This window comes from Marmota flaviventris, chromosome 10 (genome assembly GCF_047511675.1).
Source record: "Marmota flaviventris isolate mMarFla1 chromosome 10, mMarFla1.hap1, whole genome shotgun sequence".
Classification (NCBI taxonomy): Eukaryota; Metazoa; Chordata; class Mammalia; order Rodentia; family Sciuridae; genus Marmota; species Marmota flaviventris.
The window spans coordinates 34,795,002-34,813,017 of record NC_092507.1 but is presented as its reverse complement, the minus strand read 5'-3'; the positions used below and the strand labels follow the sequence as shown (position 1 = coordinate 34,813,017).

General features: G+C 34.2%; 1 protein-coding gene and 1 non-coding gene across 2 annotated transcripts in view; both read left to right on the top strand.

Annotated features, from left to right (window-relative positions):
- The window catches only part of Zswim5 (zinc finger SWIM-type containing 5), a 182,848-nt gene that overhangs the window by 34,604 nt on the left and 130,228 nt on the right, over positions 1-18,016 (top strand). The gene's annotated exons all lie outside the window — the stretch shown is intronic.
- Positions 3,303-3,408, top strand: LOC114094561 (U6 spliceosomal RNA). The gene has a single exon (XR_003583069.2). It is a non-coding gene; the product is annotated as a U6 spliceosomal RNA (small nuclear RNA).

Sequence of the window (18,016 nt, the reverse complement as noted above, 5' to 3'; positions counted from 1 at the left end):
CTTATTGTGCAAATATCTGTTGAGCCATACCATAGGCCAGGTACTATATTAGGTTTAGATTTGGATCAATGAATAAAACAGGCTTTTATATTTGTTCCATGGAACTTAAAGTTAGGACCCAGACAACATCACAGTCAGATGGTGATAAATGCTATGGAGGAAAATAAAGTAAGGAAATGGTGTAATAATGTTGAGATATGTGGAGAATTTGTCTCATTGCTCATATTGACCTACGGGCATTAGAATCTGGGTGGAATCTGGGCATTGAGGAATGACCTGGGAGCACTGAACTCTTTGGAGTTAAGTGGGCATAAAAGGCATTATGAGGGTCTGAAGGTGATTAAGGAACCTGTGCAAGTTGAGCAAGGGGAGGGAGGATCAGGGATCTTGCCAGTATCACACAGAATCCTGGGTTCCTTTTTTTTATTCCAGAAATGGTGGTATTTAGGTGATCTTATTAATGTTCATAAAGAGGTCTGGTTCTTACCTTGATAGTTGCTGATAGATTACTAAGTACTCATTATGGGCCCAATTCTATGGGACAAACAAAAATCTATCTGGATTTAGTCTCTCCTTTCCCTAAAGTAACACAATCTTGTTGACAAGACAAAGTGTAGAAAAATAATTATAATATAAAACAGAATGTAATTGTAGAAATATAAAAGTACTAAAGGATCGAAGAAGGCAAGAATGATTGCAAAGGATTGAGGGTATGTTAGCAGAAATGGGAGCTGGACGGTGGTAGAAGAAGGATAAGATTTCAGTAAACAAAAATGTATGCATTCTAAGCAAGCAGATACTTCTATTTAGATGTCTTTCTTCAGTGCAAAATCATCATGCCTAAAGACAGATATTTTCCAAACTCAGATCTTTCTCCTACTTTTTCCTTTTCGTAACCATTCTCCCTAATGTTTAGACTGTAAACCTTTTAACCACTTTTGTATCTCTCTCCCTCTAAAATAATAACAGCTGCAATGAGTACCATTTATTATAGATTAATTGCAATGATTCAGACACTGTGCTAGATGTTTTACACACATTATCATGCAACTAGTATGATCTGCTTCATAACACTTAGAGTAAAAATATAGTCCATTTCTTATTTCTCTAATTTAGATTAAAACCAACCCCAGTCCCTAGATGCTGTATTTAGCAGACAGATGAATGTTATCCCTTCCCATATGTTGTCTAAAATACAGGCATTTCCCTTTCCCCTGCAGTTGTCTGAAAACTTTAGAGAGTTTATTCATTCTAAACATAATGTATATCTGATTTCCACTAGTCAGCAGGGAAGAATTTTGGTGACTTTCAGTTTGTTACTACTGTTTTTTGTTGCCAGATGGTTCAGAGTCAAAACACTTGTCTCAGCTGTCTGGTGCTGCTGGTCCCCAGGCAGCAATATTTAACTCGTTCAGCTTTTGGTAAAGACCAGTAAGGTCTTTTCAAGTGAGGATGACTTCATGGACAACTCACTTTCTCAGTGCTCCAGTTGACCCAGGGTATTTCTCTTTGTACACTTATTAGTTTCTGGTCACTTCAGGCACACAATTTAGTCCACTCTTTTATGAGGTCCTGCTGTCACAGAAGAGTTGTGCCTAGCTGAGTTTGGGTTTCTTTTTATTTTGCAGACCCTACAATTAGTGTCTTCCTATGAGATTCTCTCAAGGATTAAGCTATTTTTTTTTCTGCCTTCCAATGCAAAAAACTTGTTGTGTTGTTCCCCTGGTTTACCTTGGTTTGCTTAAGCCAGTTAATCATCCCCGTTAACTAGGGAGGGAGGGGTCTAAGGTGTGTTATTTATTCTAGAGCCTTAAAAATTTTTGCTAGTCCCTGTTGACTAAACAGGAACTTTTTTCTGTCTTCACATTTATATAAAAAATAAAACTACTTAAATGACTGTTTTTAGGACCAAGGTCAGTTTCCCTCTATTAAAAAAATATATCACCTAAAGTTTTTGAACTGATGGGCATAAGATCTTTTGGGCTGTTGGTAAGATTACAGATTATTGGGCTCACAACTCCAGAGATTCTGATTGATTAGATCCAGGATGAAACCTAAAGATCATATGTTTTTTAAAATGCCCAGTAATTCTCAAACAGATATTCTGCAGATCACCATTGTTAAGTACGAAGAGGATCTATCACTTCTTTGTGCTTTATTTTACTACAACACCAAATTATTTGTTCCTGATCCTCTCTCCTTCTTCTGTCCCCTCCTTAAAGCTTTTCTTATGCCCTGTCACATTCATGTTTTTGTGTATCTCTTTGGATACTGTGCTTACTTCTTTCCTTGTGTGTGTGTGTGTGTGTGTGTTGAGAGAAAGAGTGAACTCACTTCATCCTTTAAAACTGTACAGATGTTGCCTTGTCTGTGATTCTTCCAGGTAGAAAAAAAAAAGACTTTAAAAAATTTTACCACTTTTCATATATTGTAATTACCACTCTATATTATATTGATTTATACTAATGTAAGAGTTTGGGTTCTTACTCTGGAAAATAAGGTAGAGCCTAAAGTAAGTGATGCTTAATTTGAGACATGGAATTTAAGTAAGAATGAGCCAGGTTAAGAGGTATAGAGAAAGCATATCAGGTAGAGAATATTGAATTATATAGAGAATGTAGTTCTAGGGGTGAGAGTTAACATGTTTGAGACTAAAAGAAGTTTAATAAAGTTAAGGGAGTTTAGCTAGGATCCTATCAAAGAAGTCCTACTAGGGGTCTTAAACCAATTAGAATGCTAACTCTGAAGTTTGGAGAAGGAATTAGAATTATGCTTAGAGTAGAGGCCAGGAGAATGGGTTTCAAAAACTATAGTTTTTAGAAAAGATGCCCTTCAATATATGAATGTATTAAAAATGTGGCATATATACACAGTGGAATATTACTTAGCAACAAAAGAGAATAAAATCATGGCATTTGCAGGTAAATAGATGGCGTTGGAGAAGATAATGCTAAGTGAAGTTAGCCAATCCCAAAAAAACAAATGCCAAATGTTTTCTCTGATATAAGGTGACTGACTCATAGTGGGGTAGGGAGGGGGAGCATGGTAGGAATAGAGGAACTCTAGATAGGGCAGAGGGGCGGGAGGGGAAGGGAGGAGGCAGGGAGTTAGCAATAATGGTGGAATGTGATGGATATCATTATCCAAAGTACATGTATGAAGACATGAATTGGTGTGAACATACTTTATATACAAACAGATATGAAAAATTGTGCTCTACATGTGTAATAAGATCTATAATGCATTCTGCTATCATATATTTAAAAAATAAAATCAATTAAAAAAAGAGAAAAGAATGTTGAGTGCTCCCTTCATTAGAACATATACTAAAATTGGAAACATACAGAGAGACTAGCATGGCCCCTGTGCATGGACAACGCACACATTTATTAGTATTTCATTAAAAAATAAAAAGTAAATATTGATTTGGGATACTTGGTACCCATTAAGCATATATAGGAAGTAGTCAACATGACTTATTAAGTATGAGGCAGTAGTTGGAACAAGGATGATTGCCAGATTTCCGGCCTTATGGTAATGCCATTTACCAAGACGAGGGGGCTGGAGAAAGAACAAATGTATTTGGATGATTAGGGGTTATGTTAGATGGAAAAAATGTTGAATTCAGTCTTCAACGTGTTGAATTTGAAATGTATGTGAAACATCCAAGTGTAGATAACAAGTGGAGTTTGAAGAAAGAGGAAGAGGTTTGATGTAGCTGTTGCTGAAAAAGAAGACCAAGCTGATGAAGAAAATATAATAAGAACGTCTGATAATATTGTGGGCCCAAATAAAACTTGTGAACCTGAATTCTCAGTAGCATTAGTTAGTCTCATTGTATGGTTTTTGTTTAGCAGTGCTTTCTAGTTTAAGTGCCAACATAGAGAACACAGATAGTTCTAGAATTAAGGTTTTGCCAGGTAGTTTTCAAATGAAGAATTGAGTAACAGATTTTAGACAAGAGAGTATTTAAAATAATGAACCACAGAATCTAAGCTGGATGATGGTGATTTTATTTATCAATATTTTAAAAATGATTACTATAGACTAGGTACCCAAGAGAGCAGTGAAGAATAGAGAAAATGAAGGGACTAATGACTGGAAGTTCAAGTGATATAACATCTATAATGGGATAATTGAGTGAACACTGAAAAAGAAAAGGCATTAGTAGATGATGGGATATGAGACTTAGTGATTTTGGAGGTGGAACAGTTTGGGGTGATGCTGAGATCTAAAATGTGGACAAGCAGAGGTCTTTTTATTTCTCAGACAGTCTCAGTTTCTGGCACTATCTTTTAGTCCCAGGTTGTTAAAGCTTTTGTCCATAGAACACTCTTAAAAAAAACTCTTGGGGAAAAAAAAAGCTTGGCCAAGAAAGTATGTAGCTAAAATGAAGTATGGGATAAAACTTCTGGAAATATGAACATGGGAAAAGTTTAGAGGCAGGTTGTGTGGATAAAGGCAATCAGCATAATGGCATGGACACGGATGGAGTGGAGAGATGGGGTCAGTGGATAATGCCAACAATTATCTGTGACCTTGGATAAGTTGCTATGAAATAATAACAACAGTAGTAACTATTTCACTTGGAAAAGGCATAAAGTAAATATAGATAAATTCTATTTTAACTTTGTTTTGAAATAATTCAAACATACAGCAAAATTGTAAAAAAAAGTATAGGGATGACACCACTGAATATGAGGATATTGAAGCAACTAGACCTCTAATATCTTGTTTTCAGAAATGGTATAAACCACTTTGGGAAAAGATCTGGTGGTTTTTTTTATCAAACTACACATACAACCTACTTATGATCCAGCACTTCTACTTGTAAATTTTTACCAAGATAAATGAACACATGTTCATTAAGAAAACATGTATATTAGCGGACAACTGAAAATATTGTCAGCAGAATAAAATGTCAACAGAGGAGTAGCTAAAAAACTGATATATTTATGCAGTGAATTAATAATCCATAATAAAATATATTTATCAGTAGTCGGATGTATATGTGTGTGTGTGTATGAACAGAGATACATGTATGTGCTTTTATGTCCCATTTCATTCTTGCACAGAATAGCATACTTTATATACTCGTTTGCAGTTTGCTTTTTTCACTTCACTATATAGCCGAGAAATCACTCCATATCAGTTGAGGGTTTTTGTTTAACTGCTACATAGTACCTCATTAAGTATATATACAATAATATAGTGTTGTTCAACCAGTTTCCTGAATGAATATTTATAGAGTTTCCAGTACTTTCAAACAACAAATAACCTTGCATGTGAGTATTTTGGCATTATTTCAGGATAAATTCATATAAATGGGATTGCAGGGCCAAAGGATAAAACTGCATATGTAGCTGTTTAGTCAGCTTTTTCACTGCTGTGATTGAAAGACTTGACAAAAACACTTTTAGAGGAGGAAAAGTTTATTTGACTGATGTTCGTGGTTTCACAGTCTCAGCCAATAGACAGCCAGCTTCACTGCTCTGAGCCTGAGGTAAAGCAGAACATCAAGACATAAGGGTGTAGAGGAAGAAAGTAGCTCAGGACATGTCAAATAGAAAACAGAAAGAGAGCTCCACTTACGGGGACAAAATATATACCCCAGTGGGCTGGGGTTGTGGCTCAGTAGTAGAGTACTTGCCTACCATGTGTGAGGCACTGGGTTCAATTCTCAGCACAACATATAAATAAATAAAATAAAGGTCCATCAACAACTAAAAAAAAATTTAAAAAAAATATATACCCCAAAGACTTAACCCCAGTGAACTGCCTCCTCCAGTCACACCCTACCTGCCTAGAGTTACAACACCCAGTTAATCTATTCAAGTGAATAAATATATTGGTTAGGCTAAGGCTCTCATAACCCAATCATTTCACCACTAAACTTTCTTGTATGTTGTCTCATACATGAGCTTTTGGGTGACACATCTTATCTAAACCATTGCAGTAGCTTTATTAGACATTGCCAGATTTCCCTCTAAGTGGATTAGGCTAGTTTTCATTTCCAGCAGCAACAAATCAGAGTGCTTATTTCTGCATGGTCTCATCAAGAGAATAAAGTTGTTGTATTTTAAAGTTTATGCCAATCTAATGGGCAAGAAATAGTAACTAAGAATAATTTTAATTTGTATTTTTCTTATTCTGAGTGAAGTTGAACATCTTTTTGTATGTTTAAGGACCATTAAAAATTGAATATATTGGGCTGAAGATGTAGCATTGAGTCAGGGATATAACTGTTTGAGAACTTGCTGTGTGTGTATGCAAGGCCCTGGGTCCAATACCCAGTAGCACACACAGGCAAAAAGCAAAATAAAACAAAAAAAACCCTGATAACATTTTAAATCTTTTTTAAAAAAATAAATTGGTCATATCCTTTCCCATTTTTTTCTCTCAACATTTTAAAGAACTCAGTTATTAAGAGGACCTTCAGTTTTTGTTGTTTTCCCTCTTGATTTTTATAAGTCCTTTAGCAGTTGTCATTTGTCTTTTAACTTTGTGGTGTTTGGGGTCATGCAAATTTTTTTCTTTTCATTTTTTGTAGTCATAGTTAATAATCTTTTCTCTAATTTTTCTGGACTTTGGAACATAGCTAGAAAACTTCTCCTGCAACAGATTATGGAAAAACCTGCTCATTTTTCTTCTAGTACTTGTGTAATTTAACTTTTTTACATTTAGATCTCTCATTCATATTAAGTCTGTGTGTATGGTATGAAGAGTAGAGCTAATTTTATCTTTTTTACAAATGCTATCCCGTTTTCCCATCATCATTTATTTAAAAATCAATCTTTTCCCTTGCATTTGAAATACCACCTTTTTCATACACTGAATTTCCAAATTGAGTCACACATATGTGTATATATTTCCACAAAATCTTATTGTTATATATATTCATTCTTATTTTTGTCCACTTAACCTATCTTTTACTGATAGTGGTATGTCAAAACTTCCTGTTATTAGTGGTTTCTATCAGTCGTTATTTTACCTCCTTGTTTCTGCTTTATATGGATGATTTTTGTCTTATTGATGTATAGATATGAAGAGCTGTTACATAATCACTTTTAATTTTGTCTTTTAGCAATATAAAATATTCTTTGTTTCATTTTTTTGGCCTAATTCTTCTGTTTGATATCAGGAATACTTTCTTATCGTTTTCATTTGTCAGATATATCTTTTTTAATCCTTTATGCCTTTCTAAATCTCCAATTTAGGTGTAACTCTTGTATGCAACAGAGTTAAATTTAACTTATGAGTCAACTGAAAATATTTTTTTTCAGTAAGTGAGTTAATAAGCCTATTCCATTTATTAATGTATTTAACATGACTAGTCTAAATGCTGTTGTATTAATTTGTGTTTTCATTGCTAACTGTATTTCCTGGGTGGGTCTTTCCTCCCATGCCTTTGTTATTCTTTTTAAATTTATTTTGATATATGGGAAGGTCTGTTTTTGTTTTTTTGTTCTAGTGGTTTTATGTTTATACCTTATATCATGCCCACAATTGTTTTTTTAAAACTTAACCTTTTGCTACATGGTTTGTCACTTTTAAATGATATCCTTTGAATTTCCTATTACTTTTACCATAGTTAATGATCTTATTTTACTTTCCACTCTCTCCTTCTAGAATATATAACATTACATCTAACTTTAAGTCCTAAGTTAGAAAATTTACAACCACCTTTCTTTTGTTTTTTATTGAGATGAAATTCACATAACACAATTGTTTTGAAGTATGCAATGCAGTGGCATTTGGTGCTTTCACAATATTATGTATATACCACCTAGCTCTAGTTTCAAAACTTTTTCATCACTTCAGTAAAATACCCCATTCCCATTAACTTTTATTCACCATTTGCCTCTTTACTCATCCCCTGGCAATCTCTAAACTGCTTTCTGTCTCTTTTCTGAATATTTTATATGAAAGGAATCATACTATATTTCATGTTTTGTGTTTGACTTAGATTCTTAGTTTAATTTTTTTAAATATTTTTTTTAGTTGTTGATGGACCTTTATTTTATTTATTTGTTTATATGTGATGCTGAAAATCAAACCCAGTGCATCACACATGCTAGGCAAGTGCTCCACCACTAAGCCACAACACCCATCCCAGCTAAACTATTTTATATTTCCACCAACTGTGTACAGGGTTCCTGTTTCTTTACAACCCCACCAAAACTTATTACTTTCTGTTGGTTATAATAAAACAGCCATCTGAGTGTGAAATGTTATCTCATTGTGGTTTTGATTTTCACTTTCTTAATTATTGAGGATATTAAATTTTTTTTTCATGTGTTTATTGGCCATTTGTATTTCATCTTTTTTTTTCTTTTCTCAGTACCAGGGACTGAACCCAAGGCCTCATACATGCTAGGCAAATACTGTACCACTGAGCTACATTCCCATTCCTTTTTATTTTATTTTGAGATAGGATCTTGCTAATTTCAGGCTGACCTGGAGTTTGGGATCCTCTTGCCTCAGCCTACTGAGGAACTAGAATTATAGGCATATAATTATAGGCATTGTATCTGGCTGTAATTTCTTCTTTGTAGCAACTTTTCAATGGTAATCTTAATGTTATTAGATAATTAACCTTTTTATATCTTTATTTATTTGTTTTATGTGGTGCTGAGGATCAAACCCACTGCCTCACAGATGCTAAGCAAGTGCTCTATCACTGAGCTACAATCCCAGCTCCTACTTTTTAAAAACATGGTTTATAGGGGCAAATGAATAAAGTATTGTTTTATAAAGAATACAATAAATGTGAGATAGGTTTATCATAAAGATACATTTTTTTAATTTAAAGAAATATTTAGCTTTCTTTGTATTCTGTACTACCATATGGGTACCATAGGTGATGAGCCTTTTGTAAATAATAAAAGCAAAACTCAACTCTCATATTATTGTTATGTACGTCTTTTCATACTTAAATCCTTGATTTAACTTAGTTCCCTTATGCGTTTTGTTAAGAAGTTTTTTTAATTTTTATTTTTTTTAGTTATAGATGGACACAATATCTTTATTTTTGTTTGTTTATTTATTTATTAATTATGTGGTGCTTAGGATCGAACCCAGGGCCTCACACGTGCAAGGCAAGCACTCTATCACTGAGCTACCCCAGCTCCAAGGAAGTTTTTTAAAGGCTGTTTTCAGTCTGGATAGTATAGATAGTGCTGTTTAACACATGTGCCAATATGTAAAATTACTTTCACCTATAAATTATAATTTAACAATGGTATAATGTTTATATATGCCTTACATGAGCATAGCAATTCCACAAAGATCTATGCTAAGTTGTATATTCAATTGATTACATTTATCATTAAGCCTCATAAAGTCTATTAGTTTTCAGTTGGTATTTATAGGTTATTTTACTGTTTGTAAAAATCATTAGGTTTTGTTGCTATTGTCCCCCCTTAAGCAGCTGTGATCTTGTACTATGTTCATAAAAATTAAAGGAAGAAAAAAATGGTATAAATGTTATAGGTCAAGTGCTATAAGGAAAAATATCTGTATTTGGTATATTATAAAAGAGTTCAATGTCTACCTTTGAGAAATGAGGGACTACTGAATATTAGCTAACCAAGGGAGGCTATCGCTGTGTAAAGCTTTGCTCCTTTTAGAGAACTTCATGATGCTCTAGAATATGCAGTTACAATGCTTTGGATCTCACAAAAGCCTGAATACATCTTTGATTGGTTATATATTAAAGGAAATAGCCCACAGCATGGTGCCAGACAAGTGTAGAGCCCAACCAATTTGATCCTTAAGCAGAGAGAAGAATTCTATTCATCATTGAGAGGTTAAATTGTAAAATGTGTAATTATTTCAGCCTAAATTGGTTTACAGCTATTTTTTTTTCAATAAAACTTCTCTTCAAATTGTGAGGCAAGAAGACAGTTTTCATTTTGATGACCTTTCTTGCATTGTGTTTTTCTTTAAGTCCTCCCATCCTACCCTGTGGCCTACTCTGTTTACTGTTCAAGTCTGAATCATAATGTGCATCTGGAGCAATCCTGAATCATGTGACTGACTGAAGTGTCTCTTGTCATTTATTAGACACTCTTTGAATGTCTAATTTTGACATAGTATTTTGTTATATCATGAAGAAACTTGTTCCTGCTCTTGGTGGCTTTTGGGTTTCCTGCATACGTAACGTTTTCTCTCTCTCTTTTTATCTATACAAATATATATTTTTTTGTTTTAAATTACAAAATGGAACAAAGAATGACAGCCACATTGGGCCTTGACAGGGATCCTTTCACTTGAAGGACCACTTCTATAATGAATGATTTTTTTATTCAAGTGAATATTCATATATTTCTCTGACTCTAATTTGTATGAAATGACAGCTTGCAAACCATTTTGTTTGATTACAATCCCTTTACCTTCATTATCTTTTATGTCTATTTAAACTCTGGACTTGCCATATCCATCTTGACCCTCCCCCACATCTCTCTGTTTGTATTTTCTTTCATTGCAATTTTCCTCTTTTCTCTTCTGCGGGTATTCACAGATTGTTTTTGGAGTTCATTAAAAAGGGAGTGTGTTGTCTGGGTAGAAAATTACATTTGCATGCTTGAGAAGGGCCTAAAGGTTTTTTTGTGTGTGGGGGGTTTGGCAAGGATCCTGCTCATTGGGGAGGGGGAGCGAGGAGATGAGAAAAAGGAGGCATAAGATGGGATTTTTTAGAAAGGAAAAAAGAGATGTTGAGATGATTTCTCCTATTCCTATTTTTCCTTTCTACATTATATATGTCAGATTTTCTTGCGTGTGTAAACCACTTGACTAACAATGAAATAAATTAGAGGCCTTTCTTAGAACTGTTTTTGAATTCACAATTGAGTTCTACAAAGCAGAAACCTTTCCTACATGGTAATTGTACATTTACAAGTGAAACTGGCAAGTTGCTGTATATAAATATGTGTATATACACATTCACACACACACACACACACAAATACACTTTGTGGTAATTGAAAGAGGTTTTGTAGTAAAGTTTTTTTTTAGTATTAATATGACACTTTATCTAAACTGCTATCTACAAGAAGTTTGGACATGTTTTGAATTAGGATTTCCAACTTTAACTATTTAAATTTTGGGGTATGGGATGTAACTCAGTGGTAAAACACTTGCCTGGTGCGTGTGAGACTCTGGGTTCAGTCCCCAGCACTGCCAAAAAAAAATTAAAGTTTTTAGGCATAATTTTATGCCTTTTTGAAGTTGAAAATGTTGATAATAATCTTTTATTAAAGATGATGACATTGGGCTGGGGATGTGGCTCAAACAGTAGTGCACTCTCCTGGCATGTGTGCGGCCCGGGTTCGATCCTCAGCACCACATACAAAGATGTTGTGTCTGCCGATAACTAAAAAATAATATTAAAATTCTCTCTCTCTCTCTTTCTCTCTTTAAAAAAAAGATGATGACATTTATTATCAAGAAAATGTCATTTGTGACCCTTAGAACATGAGGGAAACGTAGAACATTTATAATAATAGGACTATATTTCTCAGCAGTAAAACCTTCAAAGAATCCAGGTAGGCTTGTAGTTAATACCAGAAATGTGGTGATGTAGAAGGTTAGGAGTGGGCAGGAAATTATAAGTTACTTTGACTGTGCTATAAAGGTATTAAGAGAAAAGTTGGTTTATCCTAGAGCTGGCCAATGGAAGTAAGGAGTTTTTGTTTTTTTTTAAAGTCTAACATTACATATTCATCAAAATGGCGATATTACCAAAAGTTCTCTATAGGTTCAATGCAATGCAATGCCAATCAAAATCCCAACGGCATTTCTTGTAGAAATAGATAAAGCAATCATGAAATTCATATGGAAAAATAAACGACCCAGAATAGCAAAAGCAATTCTAAGCAGGAAGTGTGAATCAGGAGGTATAGCAATACCAGATTTCAAACTGTACTACAGAGCAATAGTAACAAAAACAGCATGGTACTGGTACCAAAACAGGTGGGTGGACCAATGGTACAGAATAGAGGACACAGAAACCAATCCACAAAATTACAACTATCTTATATTCGATAAAGGGGCTAAAAGCATGCAATGGAGGAAGGATAGCATCTTCAACAAATGGTGCTGGGAAAACTGGAAATCCATATGCAACAAAATGAAACTGAATCCCTTTCTCTCACCATGCACAAAAGTTAACTCAAAATGGATCAAGGAGCTTGATATCAAATCAGAGACTCTGCGTCTGATAGAAGAAAATGTTGGCTCCGATCTACATATTGTGGGGTCAGGCTCCAAATTCCTTAATAGGACACCCATAGCACAAGAGTTAAAAACAAGAATCAACAAATGGGACTTACTCAAACTAAAAAGTTTTTTTCTCAGCAAGAGAAACAATAAGAGAGGTAAATAGGGAGCCTACATCCTGGGAACAAATCTTGACTCCTCACACTTCAGATAGAGCCCTAATATCCAGAGTATACAAAGAACTCAAAAAATTAGACAATAAGATAACAAATAACCCAATCAACAAATGGGCCAAGGACCTGAACAGACACTTCTCAGAGGAGGATATACAATCAATCAACAAGTACATGAAAAAATGCTCACCATCTCTAGCAGTCAGAGAAATGCAAATCAAAACCACCCTAAGATACCATCTCACTCCAGTTAGATTGGCAGCCATTATGAAGTCAAACAACAACAAGTGCTGGCGAGGATGTGGGGAAAAGGGTACACTTGTACATTGCTGGTGGGACTGCAAATTGGTGCGGCCAATTTGGAAAGCAGTATGGAGATTCCTGGGAAAGCTGGGAATGGAACCACCATTTGACCCAGCTATTGCCCTTCTCGGACTATTCCCTGAAGACCTTAAAAAAGCGTACTATAGGGATACTGCTACATCGATGTTCATAGCAGCACAATTCACAATAGCTAGACTGTGGAACCAACTTAGATGCCCTTCGATAGATGAATGGATAAAAAAAATGTGGCATTTATACACAATGGAGTATTACTCAGCACTAAAAAATGACAAAATCATGGAATTTGCAGGCAAATGGATGGCATTAGAGCAGATTATGCTAAGCGAAGCTAGCCAATCCCTAAAAAACAAATGCCAAATGTCTTCTTTGATATAAGGAGAGCAACTAAAAACATAGCAGGGAGGAAGAGCATGAGAAAAAGATTAATATTAAACAGAGATGAGAGGTGGGAGGGAAGGGGAGAGAGAAGGGAAATTGCATGGAAATGGAAGGAGACCCTCATTGTTATACAAAATTACATATAAGAGGATGTGAGGGGAAAGGGAAAAAAATTAAGGGAGAGAAATGAATTACAGTAGATGGGGTAGAGAGAGAAGATGGGAGGGGAGGGGGGTTAGTAGAGGATAGGAAAGATAGCAGAATACAACAGTCACTAGTATGGCAATATGTAAAAACGTGGATGTGTAACCGATGTGATTCTGCAATCTGTATACGGGGTAAAAATGGGAGTTCGTAACCCACTTGAATCAAATGTATGAAATATGATATGTCAAGAGCTTTGTAATGTTTTGAACAACCAATAAAAAAAATAAAGTCTAACATTACATATTCTAGTCATTTAGCAGATTTTTTTTTCTTTTTACTTTTTTTGTGGTACTGAGGATTGAATACAGGGCCTTGTTGCATCCTAAGAATGCACTCTGCCACTGAGGGTAGCCTTGAACTTGCAGTCCATCCCAGGGTAGCCTTGAACTTGCAATCCTCCTATTTTAGCTTCTGGAGTTGCTGGGATTACAAGCATGCACCACTGTCCCTGGCTCCCCATCCCTTTTCAAAACATTTTTTTTCACTGAAATCATTCATTTTTATAAAAAAAAAAATAAGAGATGTGGCAGAAGAGATTAACAGGCAACACTAGGCATCATATACATAAAGAATACCTAGCTTGGTAAAGTTTTACAATCGATTTTATTTTGAGACAGGATTTCACTAAATTGTTCAAGCTGGCCTGGAACTTGTAATCCTCCTGCCTCAGTCACCCAAGTAGCTAAGATTACAGGCATGCACCACTGTGCTTGAATATCAACAGATTCTTTAATTGAATTACTGTGTTCCACACATTCTTAGGTAAGAGAAATACAAAGATAAATAAGACATAATAGCTGTCCTCAAGTATCTTATTGTCAGTATGAAAATGTATGTTTGCAATTTATGTACATGGTGTCTATAAAGTCTGGCATATATATATATATGTGTGTGTGTGTGTGTATGTATGTAAATATACATGTATATGTAAATATACAAGTAAATATATATGTATATGTATGTTTTTTGAGATGGAAGGAGTCTTTTATGACGTGTTTTTGCCTGTATTTCCAGACTTTCTGTAAGTGCTGAAAAAAGCTGTATATAGAATAATTTGTATTGCATCAACTATTTGTTCTCTGTTGGGTATTCTCATCAGCATACAAACATAGTTTTATTTCTTACCTCTTTTTTAAAAAAAAATATTTTTTCATTATCAGTGGATCTTTATTTAATTTATTTATGTGCAGTGCTGAGAATCGAACTCAGTGCCTCACACATGCTAGACAAGCACTCTACCACTGAGCCCCGACCCCAACCCCTATTTCTTGTCTCTTAACAAAAAAATATTCTTGGGGCTGGATATGTAATTCAGTGAAGCCTTAAGTTTAGTTCCCAGGACCAAACCAAACAAACCAAACCAAACAGAAACTCCTCAATTCTACTTTTGTCAGCTGTTGTCCTATTTTTTCACTGTGCTTTGTAGAAAACTTCAAGAATTATCTATATTTGTGAACTTTAACTTCTCTTATTCTATTTTTTCTTAAACGTATTTCAACTTGTGTTTACTGTACTATTCCAAATCTCATCAGAGTCACCAATGACCTCCACATTGCTAATTGTCATTTCTCAATCCTTCTGTACTTGACAGCAGTATTCAATAGTAGATTACTCTCACCCTTAATTCATTTTCTTCACAAGGCTTTTAGAGTACCATGCTCAGTTTTCCACCTCATTCATTGGTAGCTGCATGTCAGTGTCCTTTGCTCATACTTTTTTTTCCCTCTTAACTTTAAAAATAAATAACATTTTTTAAAAATACAGTAAAATTGACTCTTTTTATTTTGAAGTACAGTTCTATGAATTTTAACACAAGTATAAATTCATGTAACCAGTACCATAATCAGATTACAGAACAGTAACCTGTCACTCTGAAAATCTCCCTCATGCTGTCCCTTAATAATCAAATCCCTAACACCTGGCAGACAATCATCTGTTCTCTATCACTATAGTTTATCTTTTTAGGGATGTTATTTAAATGGGCTCACACAATACATAACCTTCTAGGTGGTTTCTTTTCTTTTCTTTTTTTTAAATATTTATTTTTCAGTTTTCGGCGGTACAACATCTTTGTTTGTATGTGGTGCTGAGGATAGAACCCGGGTCGCATGCATGTCAGGCAAGCGCGCTACTGCTTGAGCCACATCCCCAGCCCTAGGTAGTTTCCTTTATTCAGCATAATCCCTTTTATATTCTTTTAAGTTATTGCATGTATCTGTAGTTTGTTCCTTCTTATTACTGAGAAGTATTCCATTATATGAATATGCCAAAAATATTTTTTACTCCTAAAGGATGTTTAGGTTGTTTCCAGTTTTTTGCCAACTATGAGTAGGACTTTTGTAAATATCAATAACCAGGTTGTGTGTTAATATAATTTTCCTTTCTTTAGGGAGAAATCCCAGGAATGGAATTTCTGCATAATATAATAAATGTATGTTTAATTTTATTAAAAAACAAAAGTGCCAAATGTTCTTCCAGAGTGCCTGTACCATTTTATGTTGCCCTTAGCAATACACAAGAGTTCCAGTCATTCCATATCCTCACTAGTAGTCAGTGTTGCCAATATTTTTTATTTTACTCTTTCTCATAGCTATATAATGGTATCTTACTGTGGTTTTAATTTGTAAAATACAATTTTAAATTAGCTTAAGGGCTAGTGGTGATGAATATCTTTTTATGGCCCATTTGTGTATTCTTTTAGGGAAGTATCCACATCTTTTGCCTAATTTTAAATTGGGTTGTTTGTTTTCCTATTTAGAGTTTTGAGTTATTTATTTTTAAAATTGTTTCTTATTAATTTATTTTATTTATTTAGTTGTAGATGGACACACTACCTTTCTTTTATTTATTCATTTTTATGTTGTTCTGAGGATTGAACTCAGTGCCTCATACATGCTAGGTGAGCGCTATACCACTGTGTCATAACTGCAGCCCCTATTTATTTATTTTGCTGGGAAATTGAATCCAGGGCCTCTTGCAAGTACTGTTGAACTACATTCCCAGCTCTGGAAAAATATTTCTAATGGAATTCTTATCATAGGCTTTGAGTTTTTTTTTTTTCTAAAATATGACACACACACAGAGAAAAGTACAGAAAACAGAAATGTCTAGGTCAACCTAAACCCTTGCATAACAACTGGCAGATCCAAAAGCAGAATGAAAGGAGCACCCTGCCTGCTACCTGATCCATGCTCTTTCCCCAACAAGGGTATCTACCATCCTACTTCTAGTTTTAGTCTAGTTTTCAATGTAGTTTTTTTTTTTTTTTTTTATCAGGGATTGAACTCAGGAGCACTCAACCACTGAGCCACATCCCTAGCCCTATTTTGTATTTTATTTATTTAATATATTTAGGATACATGACAAATATTTTCTTGTAGTTTGTGGCTTATTTTTTCCAGCCTTCTAACAGTATCTTTAGTAGAGCAAAAGTTTTTAATATTAATGAAATCCAACTTATCAGTTCTTTTATGCACCATGATAGGTGTAAAAACTCTGTCTTATCCCATGTAACAAAGCTTTTCTGCTGTGTGTTATTCTAAATATTTTATACTAACACATTTTGCCTTTAGATTGTGACCCATTTTGAATTAATTTTTGCATTAAATATAAGGTTTAGGTTGAGATTTATTTATTTTTGCTTATGGATGTTTAATGCTCAGTATTAAATGTGTTGGGAAGATTATCCTCTTTATTAAATTATCCGTTTTTTGGCCAGATTTGTGTGGATATATTTCTAGACCCTATTCTGTTTCATTGATTTATATGTTTACTCCTTCACCACACTCTTTGATTACTCTAGTTTTATAATACTTCTTAAAATCAGTGTGAGGTTGAGTGTATATCTCAGTGGTAAAGCATGTGCTTATTAGCATGCACAAGGCCCTGGATTTAATTGCCCCCTCCCAAATTTAATGATTCCCCTAACTTTATCCATTTCTGTAAGAATTAGTTATTCCAGTTTCTTTGCCTTTCCATACAAATTTTAGAATTTATTTGTCCATATTAAATTGTTTTTGAGATCTTAATTGGCATTACACTAAATCTGCATATCAACTTTAGAAAATTGAAATCTTTTACTATGTTGAGTCTTCAGTTTGTGAACACAGTAGATCTTTGTATTTACTTAGGTTTTCCTGGATTTCTTTCATCACATTTTTGTAGTTTCCAGCAGGTAGATCCTATTCATGTTTTGTTAGACTGATACCTAAATTGTTTACTTTTTGAAAGTTATTATAATTTATTATCTTAAAAATTTTGTTTCGATTTATAAATGTAAAGAAATATAATTGATTTTTGTATGACGATCTTATACCCAAGTCCTTGCCAAAAGCACTTATTAATTCTAGTGTTTTGTAAATTCTGTGAGATGTCATCTTTAAATAAGTTCCAATCTGTATGCTTTTTGTTACTTTTTATTCCCATGTTGTACCAGCATGTAAATTCAAGTGTGATGTTGAATAGGAATTATGAAAATGTACATTTTTGCTGCCTTCCAGGTCTTAGGAAGAAGGAATTTAGTTTTTCGATACTTAGGATTTTGGTCAATACCCTTTATCGGGTTAAAGAAATTTCCCTTTATTCTTGGTTTATTAAGAGATTGTTTTAAAAATCATGAATGAATATTGTATTTGTCAAATATATTTTTCATGTTAATTAGTATCATATTTTTTCTTCTTTAGACTGTTAATATA